Raw genomic sequence first — 21,658 nt, forward strand, 5'->3', positions numbered from 1 at the left:
GTCAGTTGGTTTTTCTGTGCGGAGTTTGCATGCTCCCCCCGTGTTGGTGTGGGTTTCCTCCGAGTGCTCCAGTTTCCCCCACAAGTCCAAAAAAAAAAAAAAAAAGTGGTATAGGTGGATTGGGTAAACTGAAATTGTCCATAGTGTATGTGTGTAAATGAGTGTGTATGGATGCTTCTTCTGGGGAAAGTCTTATTTGTCTCATTTTGGCTAGAATAAAAGCAGTTTTGATTTTTTATGAACCATTTTAAGGTCAAACTCATTAGCCCCTTTGAGCTAATTGTTTTTTCCATAGTGTACAGGGTAAACCACTGTTACACAATAACTTGCCTAATTACCCTAACCTGCTAGTTAACATAATTAGCCTAGTTAAGCCTTTACAGTAGATGTCACTTTAAGCTGTATAGAATAGAAGTGTCTTAAAAAAAAAAAAAAAAAAAAAAAAAAATATATATATATATATATATATATATATATATATATATATATATATATATATATATATATATATATATATATATATATATAGTTATTAAAACTACTATTTTTAGAAATGTGTTCTAAAAATCTCTCCGTTTAACAGAAGTTGAGGAAGAAAAAACGGGGGCTAATAATTCTGCCTTAATAATTATATATATATCACAGTTGTGACATTCAGAAAATTTCACATTTATCTCATGAATGTTGTATATGAGTATATCTTAACATTTTAATTCAAAAGTTGGACTTTCAACTCTATTATTTATTTAAATCAAACTGCCAACATGAATGAATACTATAGTAATTTATATAAAATACTATGTTTTTGTACCATTAAAGTTAATTGTAATATGATTTTTATTAATTTTAACTTTAGCATTATTTACAATGAGTATATAAACAATAATAATACTGTAGTTTACTATATGCTACTACAATAAACTGTGGTGTGTTGTAGTATGATATGTCTTAAAGATAGAGTTGGGTCAATTGTTTACAATATTGGTTGTACTATAGCAACTATAAAAAAATAAAAAATAAAATAAAATAAAATAAATAAATACCACAGCCTATTCAACCTCTTTACTTGGATTCAAAAACACTAGAATCTGCTTAAAATTAATGTAATTTTTGTTTTGTGGATGTGAGTAAACTTGTCAATAGAGAAACACTATGAGCAACAATTCAGCTTAAGCAAACATTCACACCATTTACCACTGGCTTATTAACTGTCTAGTATTAAGTTTTTTACTGTTTGTTAGATGTACTTAAACACATTACTAACTAAGCTAAAAGTCTTGGGGCCTCATGTACGAAGACTTGCGTGGAAATCTTACTAAAACATTGCGTACGCACAAAGCTGTAAATGTGCGTACGCAGAAAAAAATTCAGATGTATGAAACACTGCGTACGCCGAATCTCACGCATATTCTTTTGTACATCCGAATGAACGTGAAACTGAGCGCAACATGCACGAGCACAAAACCCCTCCCTGCCTCCTCCCCCGTATGAATATGCTAATGACTATGCTAATGGAAAACCCAACGAAAAAGCAAAGGCAAAATCCAACAAAAAGAGAAACTTTGAACAGAATGTGAATTGGAGGTGCTGCTTTCGGAGGTAGAACGGAGAAAAGCGGTGTTATTTGCAAGTTTGTTCTCCGGAATTAACAACAAAAGAAAAAAATAGAGTGGGAGAGTTTAGCTGATACGGTTAACACAGTTGGGTCTGAACATCGCACTGAGTGCATTAAAACAGAAATAGTGTGGTTTATATCTGTAAAATGTTGCAGCACTCTTAGCAGTCTCAGTGGCGCACCTCATAAGAAGCATGTGATCACGTACTGACACGTTCGTGCACAAACTCGGTTCGAATCCAGCGTCTGATGAATTCTTTCTTCTTTTTTTTCCCGCTACATATCAGATTTTGCCCACTATTTATCACGAGAAAGACAAGTAGGAATCATTAATAAGTCTGTGCATCATATTTTATTTGCACATTTATTGAATGGAAATGTTTCTGATTCACGCATGCAAATTCATCTTCAGATAGTGTCTTTATAGCAATGTGTGTGCAGTAGATAGCTCAGATTACATTGGGAAAACAGGCGACCGCTGCAAATTGTGCTTTAATGTTTAGCTGGTCAACTGTATGGTATGGAAATCTTACATACCTACTATATGAACCCGTCTCATACAGCTGCCATTGCAAGGATCAGACACTTTGTAGAGAAGAATTTAACACAACTGCCTCTAGGAGTCGCCAATGGAAATAAAACAGACACGCACAAAAAATGTGCGTACGCCTGCCAGAAAGCTGCCGTGAACCTGCGCACATTCCCACGTTCAGTTCATTGTTAGTAAATCCAAACGTGAGCGATTCTGAGCGTGAAACCTGGCGTACGCAAAGTTTTTGTGCGTACGCAGCGTTGATACATGAGGCCCTTGGTTAAGGGTTTGTTAATAGTGTGAATTGTATATTAAAATAAAATGTGGCCACATAAATAATGTAAAATATAATCAATGATTTAGAAAGACATAATTTGCACAGCCCAAACTGTACTATCATATGTTAAGAAGTGAATCTAAAACAACTTTGGCATCCACTATGTATTTGTAGTACATACAATTTCCCATAATTGAAGAACTCAGTCCTGACGGAATTTTCCAAGTCAATCTGGAAAACCAATTTGCCCTGGGATTCTTTTTGAATTACAGCTATATTCAAATATTTGTACTGTAGCATGAAGATGGGTCATCGAGCCCTTTTCCTTGGATAATATGATGCATTGTGTGAGGTCCGATGAGACGGAAGGCAGGAGATTAACATTTGACCCCCACGGTAAAGAAGACAATTAACAAAGTGATGCTAAAGGGACTCGACGTCTCACAGCGTCGGGAGCACATCCATTACGTCAGTTAGAGGCTTCAATTGACTGTGTGATCTAATTAAATACAAAAACGAGTCTCTCTAGCTTTAAAGTGCCATCAGAATTTCTTCATTTTAATTGAATGTCTCTCCCCGAGGAGCTCTTGTGTTATGAACTTGATTCAATCCAATACTTTGACAAGCAGAATCTTTGCTTTCTCTGGGCGCTTTGGCACAGATTCAGATCATCGCCTTCTGCTCATAAAGGAACATAAAAACCCTTTTATTGTGCAAATAGAAATTATTTTTTTTTGGTTCAGAGCTGCATATTTTTGATGTCAGAGTTTGGTTTGGATGCTTGGTGTGAAAACAGGACCAAAGGTCATTTTGGGTACGCTCTATGTTGACGCAAAATTGGAATGAAAGCTTCTGTCCGTGGGGAGACTGCACACCTTATGTGTGTTTTGAGGGTGTGAAAAGGGCCATGACAGTATGAAATCAAGCGGGAATACAATAAATTGAGTTGTCTTTGGAGAGTGGTGCACACTTTTGCAGTGGGTCTGAGAGAGAGAATGCAAGATCGAATTGTCCTTTAGTGGTATAGAGCTGCATGCAGTTTAAATGTCAAATGCATTTTCATTCATTTTTAACTAATGAATGCAAATTTGACTGAGATATAAGATATGTTTACACAGTAAACAACTGACTTTATTTTAAAGAAACTTCATAAAAGTTTGATCTAATCTTAACTAAACCAAAAAAAGCTAAAAAGCAAAAAAGTAATAATTTCAAAATGCAATGTGATTAGATATATATATTCATAATTTTATAAATTAGCATGCCAAAAATAATAAAATAAAAAAATATTTCCTTTTCTTCACATAGCAAACTGAGATGCAAATTGACTGTTGCATAAAAATTATAGGTTAAATAACAAAATGGGATTTAATTAACAAACAAACTTAATAAATAATTTCAAATACAATTAAAATGAAAGAACTAACATAAACCAGCTCAAATGTTCTTGAATAAAACATAACAGTACATATGTACAAATATGTAATGTCCAAAAATGCATTTTGAGAGGTGTATTGACTGTTGAAAAGCTAAAAATAGATAGTTTTATTTTTTTAAATGCGGCATAAATTCGTCCATTTTTACATTTTAGATTCTTTTGAACACATGTAGGTGCTGCTTGTCTACGCTTTTACAGTATGTTCATTCTTGCTTTCAATTGTGGGTAACATTATTGATGGAAGGTTTTTAATTAAACCGCTAGTTGAAGTTTGAAACTTTTACTGCAGGCGCTGTGCTTGTGCACAAAAAGCAGAGTGTAAAGTGTTTTATGTTGTCCTGTCTTTTATTTTGTAATTGTTTTGTCATCTTGTTTCATGCCATCTTCATTTCCCGCTATGTGTTACTTTGCATGTGTGTCATGTTTTCATGGGTTTATCTTTGTCATGTGTTTAGTTTTTAATTGGTTCTTTTATGTCATGTGATCCCTTCTGTTTGGTTTGTATACACCCTCATGTTTCCCTGTTCTTTAGCTGTTTCTCAATTCCAAGAACGCAGGAACTTGGGAGACCGAGAGAACACAGATTGTGCCCTGTGGTAAATGAGATGCTGCGTTCTTCTTGATGGTCACGTGACCTTCATGCGTTTTTAACTGGAAATTGTTTACACATTAGAGCATTTATACAGTGATTTATTGTTTTTTTCCCCTTTTGATGATATATTCTATGCATAAAGACTTTACAAATATATTTTGCACAACACAATTAAAACTGATTTTAATACAAATTTAAAAAAATAATCACCTTTAATGTGTTAATGCCTTTATTAGGATTTTCATGATAATGTTTACTCTTACCGTTTTATTTAGAGAAACTCGCAAAGACTTCTAGGACTTCTAGAGCAAGTTTGGTGCTCAAGTCTGCATCGGTGCATCCTCGATATCAAGAACACATCTGGGAACTTTCAGGCGTCCTCCATTCTTGTGTTCCTGAGATTTGGAACTGAACTTCAGCATTTGATGATGATGTTACAGAAGAACCCAAAGATGCAAGAACGCTGAAGAACACATGTTGAGAAACAGCCCTAGTCTAGCTTTGTTTGTTTGTTGTAACAAGTGTGTAGTCGTGTGACTTTGTTTTATGCTATGTTTTTGTTTAAAGCCATGTTCATGTTTTGCTTGAAATTTAGTGTGAAGTTTTTGTATGTTTGTTTGCACTTTGGAATTAAAAAAAAAAAAAAAAAAAAAAAACTGCACTTGGTTCAAAACGCCTGCCTCCAGTGGACTTTAACTGCTACATACAGTAGAGTCAGATTCGCCATAGTAGTTAAATTTTGATACAACACTTGAGTATTAAGCACAGATGACTTTATGACAAACACAGTGCATAATATAAAGACAGAACATTGTGGATGGTTGAGAACTCCTTTGCTGGATTTAGTGACTGGCACTCATCCCCCCTGCTGCTCTTTGGGGTGCTGTTAAGGCTCTGTCGGCTTACTATGTGTGTGCATGCTTATATTCATTATAAATATGCCTGGATGCAAACTGAATACAATCTTAAGCCTCATTGACACTACAAGCGACTGACAGCGTCAGTTTATTGTAACAAAGAGCAAGCAACTTCCAGCGACCTTTGTCTACGCTAGCGACAGCTACCGTTGGTGACCAGGGGCCTCATGTACGAAGACTTGCATGGAAATCATACTAAAACATTGCATACGTACAAAGCTGTAAATGTGCGCAAAAAAATTCAGATGTATGAAACACTGCGTATGTAGAATCTCACGCATATTCTTTTGTACATCTGAATGAACGTGAAACTGAGCGCAACGTGCACGAGCACAAAAGCCCTCCCTGCCTCCTCCCCCGTATGAATATGCAAATGACTCTACTTTGGCAAAACCCAACGAAAAAGCAACGGCAAAATCAAGCAAGAAGAGAAACTTTGAACAGAATGTGAATTGTAGGTGCTCCTTTCGGAGGTAGACCGGAGAAAAGCGGTGTTATTTGCAAGTTTGTTCTTCGGATTTAACAACAAAAGAAAAAAATTGAGTGGGAGAGTTTAGCTGATGCAGTTAACACAGTTGGGTCTGAACATCGCACTGAGTAAATTAGAAAAGAAATAGTGTGATTTATAGGTGTAAAATGTTGCAATACTCTTAACAGTCTCAGTGGTGCAGCTCGTAAGACGCGTCAACATGTTTTGACACGTTCGAGCATGAACTCGGTTCGAATCCAGCGTCTTATGAACTCTTTCTTCTTTTTTTCCCCCGCTACATATCAGATTTTGCCAACTGTTTATCACGAGAAAGACAAATAGGAATCATTAATAAGTTTGTGCATCATATTTTATTTGCACATTTATTGAATGGAAATATTTCTGATTCACGTATGCAAATTCATCTTCAGATAGTGTCTTTATAGCAATGTGCGTGCAGTAGATAGCTCAGATTACATTGGGAAAACAGGCGTCCGCTGCAAATTGCCCTTTAATGTTTAGCTGGTCAACTGTATGGTATGGAAACCTTATATACCTGCTGAACCCATCTCATACAGCTGCCATTGCAAGACTCAGACACTTTGTAGAGAGGAATTTAACACAACTGCCTCTAGGAGTCGCCAATGGAAATAAACCAGACACGCACAAAAAAATGTGCGTACACCAGCCATAAAGCTGGCGTGGAGCTGCGCACATTCCCACGTTCAGTTCATTGTTAGTAAATCCAAACGTGATCGATTCTGAGCATGAAACCTGGCGTACGCAAAGTTTTTGTGCATACGCAGCGTTGATACATGAGGCCCCAGGTGAGCATGTCGAGTGACACAACTAAGTTGAGAGTCCTTCAACTTTATGCGAATTAAGAGTAACTTTCTTGAGCAATAGCCAATAGGAGCACCAGTACAGCTCACGTGATCCTGTCAGCTCGCTCAGTGGCTGGTTGTATTCGTGCTGTATATACCTACACAGACCTGCGTATGAAGCAGTTTGCCACCCAAAGTGACAGGTAGCTACAAAGTGGCTGCTAGTCTAAATGAGGCATTACGTTGACGACACATGGCAAGCAACAAGTTGATAATAACAAATAGTCATATAAGATACAAACAACCCAGGGCCGGAGTGGGACACTTTTTCAGCCCTGGAGTTTCAAGCCTCAGACCGGCCCACCTCAGTTCACGACTGACAATATTAAAATAAGGTCATTTCCAAATCAGTTTCTAATGACACTATCACGTCTGTTTTTGAGAAAACAGCTGCTTTAGAACTTCAAATGTTCAACAACCCTTACAGTATTATATGTCTTAACAATAAAAATGAAAACAATAAGTTACTCTAACGAGGATCGAACCCGGGTCTGCGGCATCTTAACCTAACGTGCTAACTGCTGGACCACATTAGATGTGTTCGGAAAGGAGACACAACTGAGTTTTATAATCATTAAACAGATGAAAAGAGAAGAGTTGCGGTAAAATAAAAATAAAAAGGATGTTCTCCCGATTAGCCAATCCAGGCCTGAAACAACCTTACGACTTGTTAGCATGTGTGCATCGCTGCTATTAAAACCAAATTACAACAATTACATTCTTATGGAACATATCTACAATGATAAGGAATATGGTTACTAATGCACAGCAATACCACACAAAGAAAGGACAGACTTTGAAGAAATTAACAATGTGAGGTAAGCTCCGTTAGAGGGCGCTGGACAAGTCTGAACAACTTCAACCCACGCATATGCATGCAAATGAGTTCTGTACAATTACGTAATCTATAAGCTTAAAGATATCAGCCTAATTTTGACCGATGATAATGATACTGTGACTATAAAAATAGCATTTATTAGTTCTATTTATTTAGTTCGATATTATGTCCTAATTTTGTTTTAAACCAAGCCAGCATCTAAAATGAAAATCAAAAGGATGGAGAGACTATTCTCATTTCAAAATACACCTGGAATGAAACATTATTATTATTATTATTATTAGTAGTAGTAGTAGTAGTAGTAGTAGTAGTAGTAGAAATATTTGTATTATTTTTACTAAATAACTATGTTAGATTGTGAAAATAAATGTACTGCTTGATTTTCATGAAACTGGATTTCATTCATTCATATTTAAATGAACATAAATTTTATTTTAACCAGTTTAATGTATCTTTCCAGAGTAAAAGCATTGATATAAATATAAATCAATAAACAAATTAACAAGCAAATAAATAAATATGTAAATGTATTTTCAAATCAATCAGAAAGTGAATGTTATTATCTTATTATTTCTTTTTATTTTGCGGGGTAAATCCCACATGCATTTCAGTATCTACAAAAATGTAAATGTAAAAATAGACCTGCAGAGGCCTGGGATACATTATGTGCTTTCCTGTGTTTCTAAGTCAAATACATTAATATCTCTCAGCAGAATTTGAATTGAATCTAATGTAAGTAATGTCTAGGGAACAAGAACCCATGGCCAGAAATGGTAAGCCCTCCCTGAGCTAACTTCATCAAGGCTATTGGAATAGTCATGCTGTGAATCATGTACATTAACTCAGCATGAGTCAAAAAAACAAAAAAAGGCCCTTAAATAACTGAGCGGTGAACCCCAATCCGAGTGACTGAGCATTTAGACCAAAGACTTTTTTTTAGCTTAAAGTCAAAGAGAGAAAGCACTCTCTAAAGTAAGCTGCCAAATATGTTTGCATTCATTATATCTTAAATGCCTCCTTAGTTTTTCTTCTGAGCTCAGCTGACAGAAACAATGCTGCCTGTGACTTTATGAAATCCATTAGGCAACAATCCCCACTTGCGCTTGCTGTCGATACCCGGCATGCAATGAACATGTGAACACAATGGGGGAGAAGGTTAGCCTTTCTAAAGTGAATTTGGAGGGAGATTACATTTTCATGAAACCCCACAGACCCCCTTTAAACATTTGTCATTTGAACATCCCCTTTGTTGTCCCTTCTGAGGAATTTCAGCTGGTCCAAAACCAGGATGGGATCTAAAAATAAAATATGGACTGTATTTAAGAAGGTCCCGGTCATGCATTATTCAGATGTTTTGCACACAGAGTATCCTTATGTGTCTGATCATAAGTCAAATAGCTGTGACAGAATCCTTCAGCCTGTGGTAACATGCTTCCTTACAGATTAAAGGAGAGGGTTTTGGAGATTAAATGCTCTTTCAGGCATTAAAATAAAACGTGTTTGCATAATTTCTGAAGGTGCCCCTATTGGGAGTATTATTTTTATAAAAAAAAAAAAAAACGACCTCACACCTTGAGTTTGGAAGAGAAAACCATGTGTATAAAATAATTCTGGGGATGCAAAATGCATGCAGATCAGTTCTGCTGTTGAGGATCAACTTTTAATCCAGTTTTCTGAAGTTAGGGTGAAGTATGCACACAAAAATGACAAGTGAAGACTGAGATTGCCAGTTTTAGTCTGATTGGCTAGAGCTATACATTTTCCGAGAGTTCGGGTTGAACCAGAGTCTTTAGGAAATTGAAACAACTTTTTTAGGCTCTGTTTCTTTATAGGTGCAGTAGGTGATCTGCCAAAATGCTAACCTGTTAGGATAATATCTTTAAAACACAGTCCCACTCCCACCATCCAAAGCCACGCCTCCTGATGTCATGAACGCGCACATTAAAGATGACAGTAGACAGTTCATGTCATTAGCCACTTAGAAAACTTTATAGTACTTTATAATCAGTGTTGAGTAAGTTACTTTAAAAAAGTAAAATATTACAAAGCACTGATTACTACTGGGAAATTGTAATCGGTTTAAATTACTAATCACTCAATGTAAAAAGTAATCAGATTTCTAAATACTTTACTTTGAAGTAACTTTTAAACCATATAAAATATACTTATAAAAATACTATATAAACTGCATCTCTTCCAGTAATTTAATGTTCTCTGATAAACATTACAATGGGTTGATCACGGCAGGTTGACATATTCAAAAGACTTAAAAAGTTCATCCAAAACTTACCATTCCCTCATCATTCACTTGTTCCAAACCTGTTTGTCTTTTTTTTAACACACACACAAAAAAAAGAAGAAATTTAGAAGAAATGTGTATATCTGTAATCATTGACATCCATAGTCCGCAAAAGCACTGCAGTGTTTGGGTGTTCTGTGTTTGTCTGAGGTAATTAGTCTATTGAAAGTTGTATATTCTATACAAAGCATGAAGCTGATTGGTCAGTTCTTGTCATGTGAATTGCCAATATTAACTAGTGCGCCTGGAAAAAGTGAGCACAAAATGAGCTCTGGATATGTGTGCAAAGCAATGTCTGTATTTACTTTTGAAGAAGCAGCTTCTCTCATCAAACAGCCATTTCACCTCACGTTCTCCAGTAATCTAAAAGTACATGCTTATTAACTGACGTTGCAGTGGAAAACGCTACTTAAAAAAGAAACTTTTTTTTTTCTTCTAAAATCTATATTTATACCATAACGCACTTACATGGACTTTAAATTACACAAATTTAAAATGTAATTCGTTGTAATTATGTAAATAAAAAATACAATAATGCATTACTGTGGAACGCACTACACCCAACTATAATACTACAATTCTGAGCAAAAAACTGTATTTTATCCAGCACGTTTTCAGTTGTGTAGCAAGCAAAACTTTTTATAATGTACAATATTTCATGCATGCAAGGATTGTTGGTTTTAATCTCCCACACGCTTTGTCCTAAAGCGACTACTGTATGCTTAGTGGTTGGCCGACGGAGTGCAGGAATCACATTTATTACTAAGCCATACTTACATGCTATTTCACTCCGTAGCATGGTAAACAACATAGAGACTGTCACAGGTTGTCATTGGTAAAAAATGAAACAATGTGATGTGATTATAAAACCAACTTCACCCCAGTAAAGTGGGCAAGGCGAAATAGCGCTATTTACTTATGTTTTGTTGTTCAACTAAATAAAGATAGACATTATTGATGCTGTAAAAGGTAAATTATAATTTTACCAGAAGATTTTCGTGGCTGAACAACACTTCTGTGCATATAATCCTTTCATTAGACAACAAAATCTGAAAAGCTTTGCGTGACTAAAATACTTTTACAACATAGCATTACCTGTCTAAAAGAAATACTTCAGCCATGGCATCATCCTTCCCCCAGCATGCAAAAGTAACTCCAATATTAATTCAGGATTTTAAAGTGTTGATTCAGCATTTGTTTTTATCGCTTTCTGTCTCTCGTGTGTAGGTGAATGCGAGTGCACGCTCAAATGGCGGATCTGCGTGAAAGGAGATGCAGAATTATGGGAATTGTCTGGCCAGCAAATTTTTATTGGATTAACCTTTTTTAGTCTCATGCCTTACCCAGAATATAAATCTTCATATAAATAAATTTAGATCATTTACTTTAATCATTACTAATGGAATGTAAAGAAACTTTAACCAAAAAAAAACAAAAAAACAATCACCTACTGCCCCTTTAAGGGAGACATCAAATGTCGACACGTTGGCATGATTATTCCACAAAAGTTTTATAAAACCCTTTTTACCTTAAAATATCTCTGTTCATAATGCCTGGCTTCGGCGCATGCATCTTTAAATGATAATGATCTGCTGAGTTCACGCTGCATGATTTTAGGCTGGAATTTCATTCCCTGACTGGTTTTGCAGAAAAATGCCAGAAATCAGGCAAATCTGTTCTTATTCACTTGAGTGACGTTCACTTGAAATGCATGTTCTGAAAGATTCACAGATGCATTGCCAACACCAGTCATATATTTGCCATAATAATAAAAATCCTCTTTGTGAAACCAACTGAGGCAAACAACATTGGAAGTTTTCCAACTTGCCTTTCTGGAAGTATACGTACTAAGACTTTGGTTAGCTGATTCTGATGTGTTTAAATAGGGTAGGAGCTAAACTCTGCAGCACAGTGGCCCCCCAGGAGCATGATTGGATGCATCAATGTCACGCACAGAACTTTAAATAAATTTCAAGTAACACATTGGCTTACAAAGAACATTCTTCTTCCATGAGGGGGTTTGGTGTCATCATGGTTTTGTTTTCAAGTGGATTGTTCAAGAACATGACACACATTTCTTGGAAATCCTGAAGAATTCATCCAGAGGGTGACTTTGAAACTCCAGAAGTACTTCTATTGTTGTCTTTCCCCCCTACACATATGCATCAGACATTCAGCCAGCGGTCAGTGATGTCTAAGGCTGAGCTTAAAATGTACACAAGCTTGCAAAGGCATTTTCATGAACAGGTTAGTTTGTCTTTAAGATGGAAGCCAGGAACTGCTTCCGTAAACTTGCTGGAGCGTTTACCTATTTTGTCATTTTGTATATATATATTTTTTTTATTATTTTTCAAATTTTCATTGATTCATTTATTTTCTTTTCAGGCTTAGTCCCTTTATTAACCTGGGGTCGCCACAGCGGAATGAACCACCAACTTATCCAACATATGTTTAACGCAGTGCATGCCCTTCCAGCTGCAACTCATCTTTGGGAAACATCCATACACACTCGTACACCACGGATAATTTAGCCTACCCAACTCACCTATACCGCATGTCTTTGGACTGTGGGGGAAACTGGAGCACCCGGAGGAAACCCACACGAACATAGGGAGAACATGCAAACACAACACAGAAATGCCAACTGACCTATAGCTAAGGCTGTAACCAGTGACCTTCTTGTTGTGAGGCGAAAGCACTACCAACTGCGCCACTGCGTCACCTATAATTGTTATTATTAAATTATTTTTACAGTTGGCAGTGAAAATAACTTTTATAATAAATACTTCAACTCATGCTGATTAGAAATATAGGCGTCGGCCTACATTTATGCAGTTACATTTTTACTTTCAACATTCCAATGTTTGAGTGCATTTTATTGTTGCCTGAGGAAAAAGGCATACCAAAAACAAAATATTGAAGCATAATATTGAAATACAGAATTTTGGTAGCACATACATATAATTTAATGTAAGTAAGGATTTATTTTGGACAATACTTTAGTTTAAGTACCAATTCCTACTAAAATGACAAGTAATATGATAATATCTGTTTTTTAGTATTTCTAAAGTAGGATCTTATACTACATCCCTAATCCTACCCACTTGCAAAACCCCACTAACTATTAATAGGCAGTGAATTTTAGGCAAATTTGTGAGCTAAAAGTCTAAGTTAACGGTTTGTTCATATTAAGACATGTATCTTAAAATTAAGTGTGCACTGTAAAAAATGCTGGGTTCACAGTTGCACCAACACAAAACAATTAAGTTTCTAATTGCTTTTTTTGTTGTTGTTGTTTACACATTTACATAGATTTGATCACAAAACTGACAAGTTGTCTCCCAAAAAACCAAAAAACAAACAAAAAAAAAACTCAATAATTGTGTTGTTTCAGCTCATTTTTAACAAGTATTTTAAACAGGCAGCAAAACTATTTTTTTGAGTGTGACCCCATAATATATTTAATAATCGTGCAGTTAAAATACCATGGCAAAACAAGCAAGCTTTGTCATAAACATTTAATGTTTGAGTGCATAATCTGTGAATGTTGCCTGAGGAACAAGGGATACTGAAAAATAAAGTTTGACTTGTGTGTTGTGGCAGAGCAGCTCAAATTCCAAGGTCAGACGTTCCAATTCTGCTGTGAGGGCTCCGTCAAACCCGCCTGTCAAAACTCCACTTAGCACTCCCATCTCGCGCACTTTGTTTGCACAAATTTGTCTCGCTTCACTGCTTCTCGATTCACCTTTATTTATTTATTTTATTTATTCATTCACTTCACACCAACTGCTCTCTATGGTAAGGAAAAAAATAATCAATATAGGCAAATCAGAGACAGGATTACACCATAATTACATCCAATCCAATTCAAATGCACAAAAAGGAGATTTCCTGCGATGCTCTCCAGTGCAGATGTTGATGTTGCGCTTCAGCGTTTGCAGTGATACGCAAAAACCGTCAATCAGACCACACACACCTGCCATCTCTGTCAATATGAATGTTCTCGGAGGAACCGGGTAGCATATGTTTGGGAGAGAGGAGAAAACACCACTGCAGAAACTCTGTAACCTCTTAAGCTCAAACTGTTTCTCATCTGCAAGCTTTTATTGATTTTAAAAGGAATATTTTAGTTTGAAATGTCGCAATGCATCATTTGTTTGGAGTTGAGAGCTTGAACTCTAACCGAGACCTCAGAACCTCGTCCTCTTAAGAGGGTGGAATTGTGTGTTAAAATGCAATTATACACTACCAGTCAAAAGTTGAAGTGATTAAGATTTTAAGAAGGTTTCTATGCTCACCAAGGCTGTATCTTAGATGTATTTTCATATACAGCATACAATTTTTATAGGCAATATGCATTTATTTCTCTGATGGCAATAAGGCTGCATTTTTAACATATATTAGTTCAGTGTTCAGTGTCAGATGATCGTATACGAATATGCTGTTTTTTGTCTAAAGGGATTTAATCATTGCTATATTTAATGCATTATTTAAATAAATAGTTTGTATTTAATTCAATTATTTAACACAGGTCCACAACTTATTCACACAGGTGGCACACACAAAGACCTGTATTCAAAATCATATGTTCCATGTAGTTTATTAGTGACTTACAATAGTTCGCTTCATTTGGTCCTAACCAAGGGCAACAAATTATGCATTGTAGCATTTTCTGCTGTCTTTGGGTAGTTTTTACACCGCACTGATTGCTTTGGTCCAAACCAGTTGAAAAGAAGCAAAATGCAGTCATGTGACAAAATCCACATTACTCATTGGCCAGATGTTGTTGAACATATTTCCTAAACCGCTTTTCGATTGGTCAGAATTCATGTGTGGAAAAAGCCAATGGATCTCCAGCAAGTAAACAAACCAGCAGACACAAAATGTCCCTTTTGTCTATGGGGGGACGACTCCACTGGCTGATTGTATCCCTGCTCATAGTATACTATATAGTTTGTATACCTCACGTTAGACACATCACTTTAGACAACCTATACAATTCGAGAATGTAGTGCGGCTCCGGCTGGTTAACAATGTTTTGATGCATGGCAAACGGTGAAGGGGCATCGCACGTCACTTCAGGAGGAGAGGTGAATTGATTTTGCTAAACTGCTACATGGTCATCTTTTGGAAATAATGATCCATCAGGTAATGTTTTCTCCCCTCTCTCTGTTTAAAATTGTTGGCAAAGCACTGTCAACAAATATTTTTCCTCCACATTCCATAATGCACAGTGCATTGGCCTACAGCAGCTGGATTAGTTCAAAAAGGTGCAGTAATATTACATCCCCCCAAATGCAGGACAGAAGACATAAACGTATATTGTAATATTTAATATTATTTTCCCATAAGTAAATCAAATATAAACAATTTGTTGCAGCTAGTTAAGACACCCAAACATTGATTTTGATGAAATTCATTAATTCGTTTATTTTCTTTTCGGCTTAGTGTCTTTATTAATGGATGCCCTTCCAGCTGCAACCCAACTCTGGGAAACATCCATACACTCTTTCATTCACACTCATATACTATGGCCACTTAAGCTTATTCAAATCACCTACACTGCATGTCTTTGGACTTTGGGGGAAACCGGAGCACTACACAAAAATGCCAACTGACCCAGCCAGGGCTTGAACCAGTGACCTTACTATGAGGTGGTTGTGCTACCCACGGTGCCACCATGACGCCTGACTTTGATGAAATATTTTGTCTTAAACATCTCAAAATATCAAAACTATTTTTATTTAATAACTTATTAAGTGTTATTTATCCTTTATCTGTGATATTAAGCCTTGGTTTCCACAAGAGACTTCTTTCTATTAGCAGTGGTGTATAACATTGTCTATTTTATCTTGCAAATGCAGGCTTTTAAAAAGAGTCACATGGGTCTTGGCTAGATTTACCACCAAACAAAAAATGCAATGAAACTATTCATAATCATAAGTCTTTTTTTGTTACGGAGTCCTGATCCACAGATGCTAATCATCTGCTGTTTGTTTGAAATCATCAGACATGTCCTTTTGTGTGGTGTACTGGTGTGTTTGGCTTCTTTCTAAAAGGAGGGAAAGATATAGAACAGAATGCTAGATATTACCATCTGTTCTTTGAAGCAAGCTCATGAATGCATGAATTTGTCCCACTGGCACCATTCTCTTCATAAGGGAGCGATTTCATCTGTTGTGTCTTGACTTGAATTATATCAAATGCTTCAGTAGTTCAGTGAGCTGTCCAAATTAATATTAGCTATTGTCCGAAGACAGCAGGGTCCCATCATTTCCGAAGACATACTCCAGTAGAATCATGAACATTCTTGAGTGAATATAAACAGATCTGATAATTACTTACGATTATCTATGAGATCCTGAAACATTATCTTGGGGAAGCTTCCTTACAGAAAAATACAGGAATAAAGAAGTGTAGGGTAATTTTGTGAATTAATATGTCAAATATACAGTAGGTCATAAGCTCAGTAGTTTAATTATAGGCTATTAGAAAGCAAAAATGCCTAGTTTTACAGATTTTACCACAGAGACTAGAACTAGAAAGGGACTTACTGTTAGCATGGCAGAAATCCTTTGCCATTTAAGATCGATGGCTTTTGCTGCCTTTCATGAATATTACATTCCAGAATCGTTTTATGAGGCTCAGCATGTGTCATCTAACATTCTTCAATTTACAATGAAACCGCACACTATTATTTTGTAAGTAATGGCCCTATATATTGAAGGGGGCATTCTGTGTGAGTACTAAAAACACTTTATTAAACATTCTCATGTAAATACTGCCACAGAGAAAGCACTTGTAAACAATATTCGTGACCCAAGCTTTCACAGCTTTAGAGCAAATGCAAAACATCCACCCTCCACCCACCCAATCTGCATACATAACTGAGGAAACATCTAATTTATGCGAGAGATGATGTTTACATTATATGTCGCCTTTTGACATTACGATGAAAGAGAGAAATTATGGAACGAGTCGCTCGATGATGGCGGCAGGGAAATATTGGAATAAATCACGGTCTCGTAATAGAGATATACAGTTAAATGGCCACATATATGAACAGATGGTGCTGTCAACACATCCGATTCTGGCCTGACCTTGGAGTTAGTGTGCATTAAGCAAAACACTTAATTTTTCATTCCATTTCCTTATTGAATAAAATTGATTGCAATCAGCATTATAGCAGTAGCAGATTTTACAGCAAGAGACCAGGTGGGCTGGTTTATGTGTGTTTACGGGTGCTGTAGAAAGGGCATAAGGTTCAATATAAAGTGCATAAAAATTTTAAGGTGTTTTCAGAACGCCTGCGGTGTGTTTGCTTATATTCAATCACACAGGGCAGATTTCTGACACTGAAATGTCAGTGTATGTTCGCAGCAAAGGCCAAGCTGCAGCTTTTGTCTTCACAGTGCCAACGACTTCATTAAGGAAATTTGGTGTCATATTGAAAGAATGATGGCATACAGAAGCATACTCATGAACAATGTTTATAAGTTTCAACACCCAAGGAAATATAATAGTCTCCATCATATATGCAGCATGATTGTTTCAAGAGCATTCCAGATTGCTAGAGTGCCTTAAATTAGTGCCTTCAACATTTGTGGCACAATTATGGTGACAATGTCAAACTTTTAATGCACACTCCAAATGCCACCAGAAAATGCCAACTAAACCTCTGAAAAACAAGATAGGCGATGCAACCTAGAAACGGTTATTAATCAATCGTCAAATGTCTAGATGCTTAACCCTTTACAGGGCATCCATTGAAATACTTATGGTGGAAAAAAACCCTGGAATGTTACTTGCAGAGGATATACAGTATAGTGGGTACGGAAAGTATTCAGACCCCTTTATATTCCAGATTAATGTACACAGAGCACTCCATATTGACAGAAAAACACAGACATGTTAACATGTTTGCAGATTTATTCTAACAAAAAAAAAGAAAAAAAAAAAACTGAAATATCACATGATCTTAAGTATTCAGATCTTTTGTATTTGGTAGAAGCACACTTTTGATCTAATACAGCCATGAGTCTTTTTAGGAAAGATGCTACCCGTTTTTCTCTCCTGGATTTGGTAATCCTCTGCTATTTCTCTTTGTAGATTCTCTCTTAAGTCAGGGCTCTGGCTGAGCCATTCAAGAACAGTCATGGTGTTGTTGGGAAGCTACTCCGTTATTTTAGCTGTGTGCCTAGGGTCATTGTCTTGTTAGATGGTAAACCAGTGTACTCAGAGGGTGTACTCACACTAGGCTATCCGAACCATGCCTGGGCAACCATGTTCAGTTGGCAACCCTGGCCCAGTTGAAAGAGATGTGCCAGAGCACGGGTCAGTTGTGCTTTTGCATGGTATATTGTATTGTGAGTGCAAAGTGTGCCTGAGTGCAAAACTGAATACATGACTTCACTTTTACGGCACTGTTTCACATGGATTTATTAATCGTTCTTACTTTTCAGTGAACCAGAACTGTCATAAGTTAATATATATATATATATATATATATTCAAACCTGCTGTCACCTTTAGCAACCCCCCTTTCGTGCAGCACAATGACTTTCAGGAAAATTGTGCATCAAAAGAGGTGCATCTGTTCAGCAAAATATTTGACTGTGTGCCGCTGCATGCCAAATGACTTACAATAATACAAAACAAAAACTGAACATTGGGCTCAGAAGGTAAAATACAGTGTGAGTGCAGGCTGAGGGGGCCACTCTGGAGAAGGTTTTTATCCAGGATATCCCTGTGCTTGGCCACATTTATCTTTCCCTTAATTGCAACCAGTTGTCCTGTCCCTGGAGCTGAAAAACACCCCCACAACACCATGATGCTGCCACCACTATGCTTCAGTGTTGGGACTATATTGAACAGATGATGAGCAGTGCATAGTTTTCTCTGCTTATACATCTTAGAATTAGGGCCAGAAAGTTCTCATCAGACCGGAGGATCATATTTCTCATCATCTTGGAGTCCTTCAGGTGTTTTTCAGCAAACTTTACTATAGTTCCAGCCATTCTGCCATAAAGCCCAGACTAGTGGAGATCTGCAGTGATGGTTGACTATTTACAAATTTCTCCCATCTCCCATCTACATCTCCAGAAATCATCCTCAGTGATCTTTGGGTTCTTCTTTACCTCCCTCACCAAGGTTCTTCTCCCTCAATTGCTCAGTTTGGCCAGATGAATATCTCTTGGAAGGGTTCTGATCGTCCCAAAATAATTATCGAGGCCGGTGTGCTCTTAGGAACTTAAGTGCAGCAGAATTATTTATTTTTTTGTAACCTTGTGAATACTTAAAACCTGATATTACTTAAAATATGATATTTTAGTTTTTCTTTTTTTTCTTTTTTTTTATAAAGCTGCAAAAATGTTAACAATTCTGTGTTTTTCTGTCAGTATGGGCTGTTTTGTACATATTAATATGGAAAAAAATAAACTAATTATTTTAGGTTGCAATAATAATAAAAAAAAAAAAATTAAAAGAAAAAAAAATAATAATAAAATAAAAATAAGAGGGTCTGAATACTTTCCATACCCATTGTATATACATTTTTGAATTTTTAATGTTGTTGCAAATGAGCAAAATATGGGTTTCTGCATGTTAAAGCAATATGCAACATGCAGAATACAAGTATAATTGTTCTGGCAGTATTCAAGCTCACATTAGGTGATGAGTCAAATAATTAAATGCTTATCACTGCATTTCTGGTTAGGCTACATTTCTGTTTTTAGCTGTTTTTAGTGTGTATGTTTAGGAATTAATGACCCTCATTCTTGCCCAGCTTCTTTTTGTCCACTGTCAGGATTTAGCCTCTGACCTTGTCACTGACACATCAGTAAATATATTATGTTTCCATCCAAACTTGCAAAAAATATATATATTTTTTTCTAAGTTGACATATTGTGTACATCCATTGTGAATAACACAGAACTTTCACTAGAAAAAAAATAAATAAATAAAAAATAAACCAAAATATCAATATAGAAAGTAAAAATGCTGCAACGGGAGAAGCTGTTTACATTAAGATTTTTTATTTAAAAAAAGAAAAATGTTACAAAAACACTGTTTGTTATGGAATGCAAAAACTTTGAAGCTCATTATCTCAAAATCATTCAGAACGCAGATAGAACCTCATAATTCCAAGGTGATAAAAAGTCCTGTTATAACTTCTTAGACAAAATTCAATAAACATTGCCATGTTGCATTCTTTTCTAATGTAATTGTGTAATAAAGCTCAGGGAGGCACATTTTTGAAGGATTTCTAGGTTAAGTACCAAAAGTAGTAACCCCTCGTGTGGACTAGATCAGCTCCTCATGATACATAATAATATATCTGGTGATACAATTTATCCAGTCACTGCAATGTTTTTGATGCCTTATTGGGAAGGCCAATAAGCTTATTCCGTCAACATTAAGGTTAAGGTTATGGCTGGACAATCAGTTCGATGTGTCTGGAGATCATGCAGTGACCCATGCTGAGATCGCAGATGTAAAAACAGAAGATGGAAATGAGATGTAGATGTGATGTAAATGGAGAACAGCGGGGGTCCAAGGACTGATCCCTGCAGTACTCCAGAGGTAAAGCCGAGTGAGTCTTACAGATCAGTCAATTTGAAGATCTGATGTACATGATTCACATCCTCCCTTTCTCTCCTTCTCTCTCAAAAATCTTGGTAGTCTGTGGAGGTAACAAACTGTTACAGAATCACTCCAAATGTAAAAAAGTAGACAACGCAATTGTTCCCTTCTCTCTAGATTAATTAAGGGTTTTCATTTACAATGAGAAGTAAAGCATGAAAGACATTGGCGAACAAAGCTGAAGGAAAATTTGGTGCACAAACATGTTCTTGGAGCTTTGTTGGATTACAGTTGAACCACTGAAGTCACATGGAATGAGCTCAAAATGTTCAAGAGCTCTCAGATTACATTTAAAATGTGTTCACTTGCAGTGTTGGGCAAGCTACATGAAAAATGTAGTGAGCTAAGCTATTAGCTACTCTACTTAAAATGTAGCTTAGCTACACTAAAAGCTATCCTCTAGGAAATGTAGTTAGCTACTATCTAAGCTATTTTTTGCTATTTTCATTTTTAAATCGAAGCAACTTAAATCCAAGTCAATCATATCTTAGTGATCAATAAACACTGCCAGTATGAGGCATAATTGTTCAGTTCAGTTATTTACTGCAAAAATATGCAGAAACAAATTATAGTATAGTATAGTATAGTATAGTATATAGTACAACACAAAACAAATCCAATAAAACCAGGTCTTACACATATAATATACAATAGTAATTTAAAGTAAAAAGGAATATTTAGGAATAAGCATTATATTGTTAAGACATTTACAATTCTTCATTAATGAATTAACACTACATAATGTTGTCATTAATAACTATCATCTGAGTACTTCACTTTTGTGTAGTTCAAAAACATTACATGACTTACTATGTATTACTGAAGTATTTTTGAGCACAGCATCAGAATTAAAGTTTTTGCATCTTAATAAGTACTTCTCAAGATATGGTCAAAAGGAATCCTGCTTCAGAAATAACTTTTGTACCTCAGTCATCTTTCTGTCAAGCAAATTTATCGTGTTAGCCTGATTGGTTGAAAGAGAGGTGGCAGTAACACATCAAAAAGTTTGTTGTCGACCACCGTACAACAGGAAGAAGAGGAAATCGTCATTCTCACCAACGTATGGGCTGTTTTTTTTATTCCAAGAATGCAGGGAACTAGGGAAGACCAGAAGGGACGTAGTGGAGGAGAAAAAATTTGGCTGGGTGAAAAAAAAA

Source organism: Danio rerio, chromosome 14 (genome assembly GCF_049306965.1).
Source record: "Danio rerio strain Tuebingen ecotype United States chromosome 14, GRCz12tu, whole genome shotgun sequence".
Classification (NCBI taxonomy): Eukaryota; Metazoa; Chordata; class Actinopteri; order Cypriniformes; family Danionidae; genus Danio; species Danio rerio.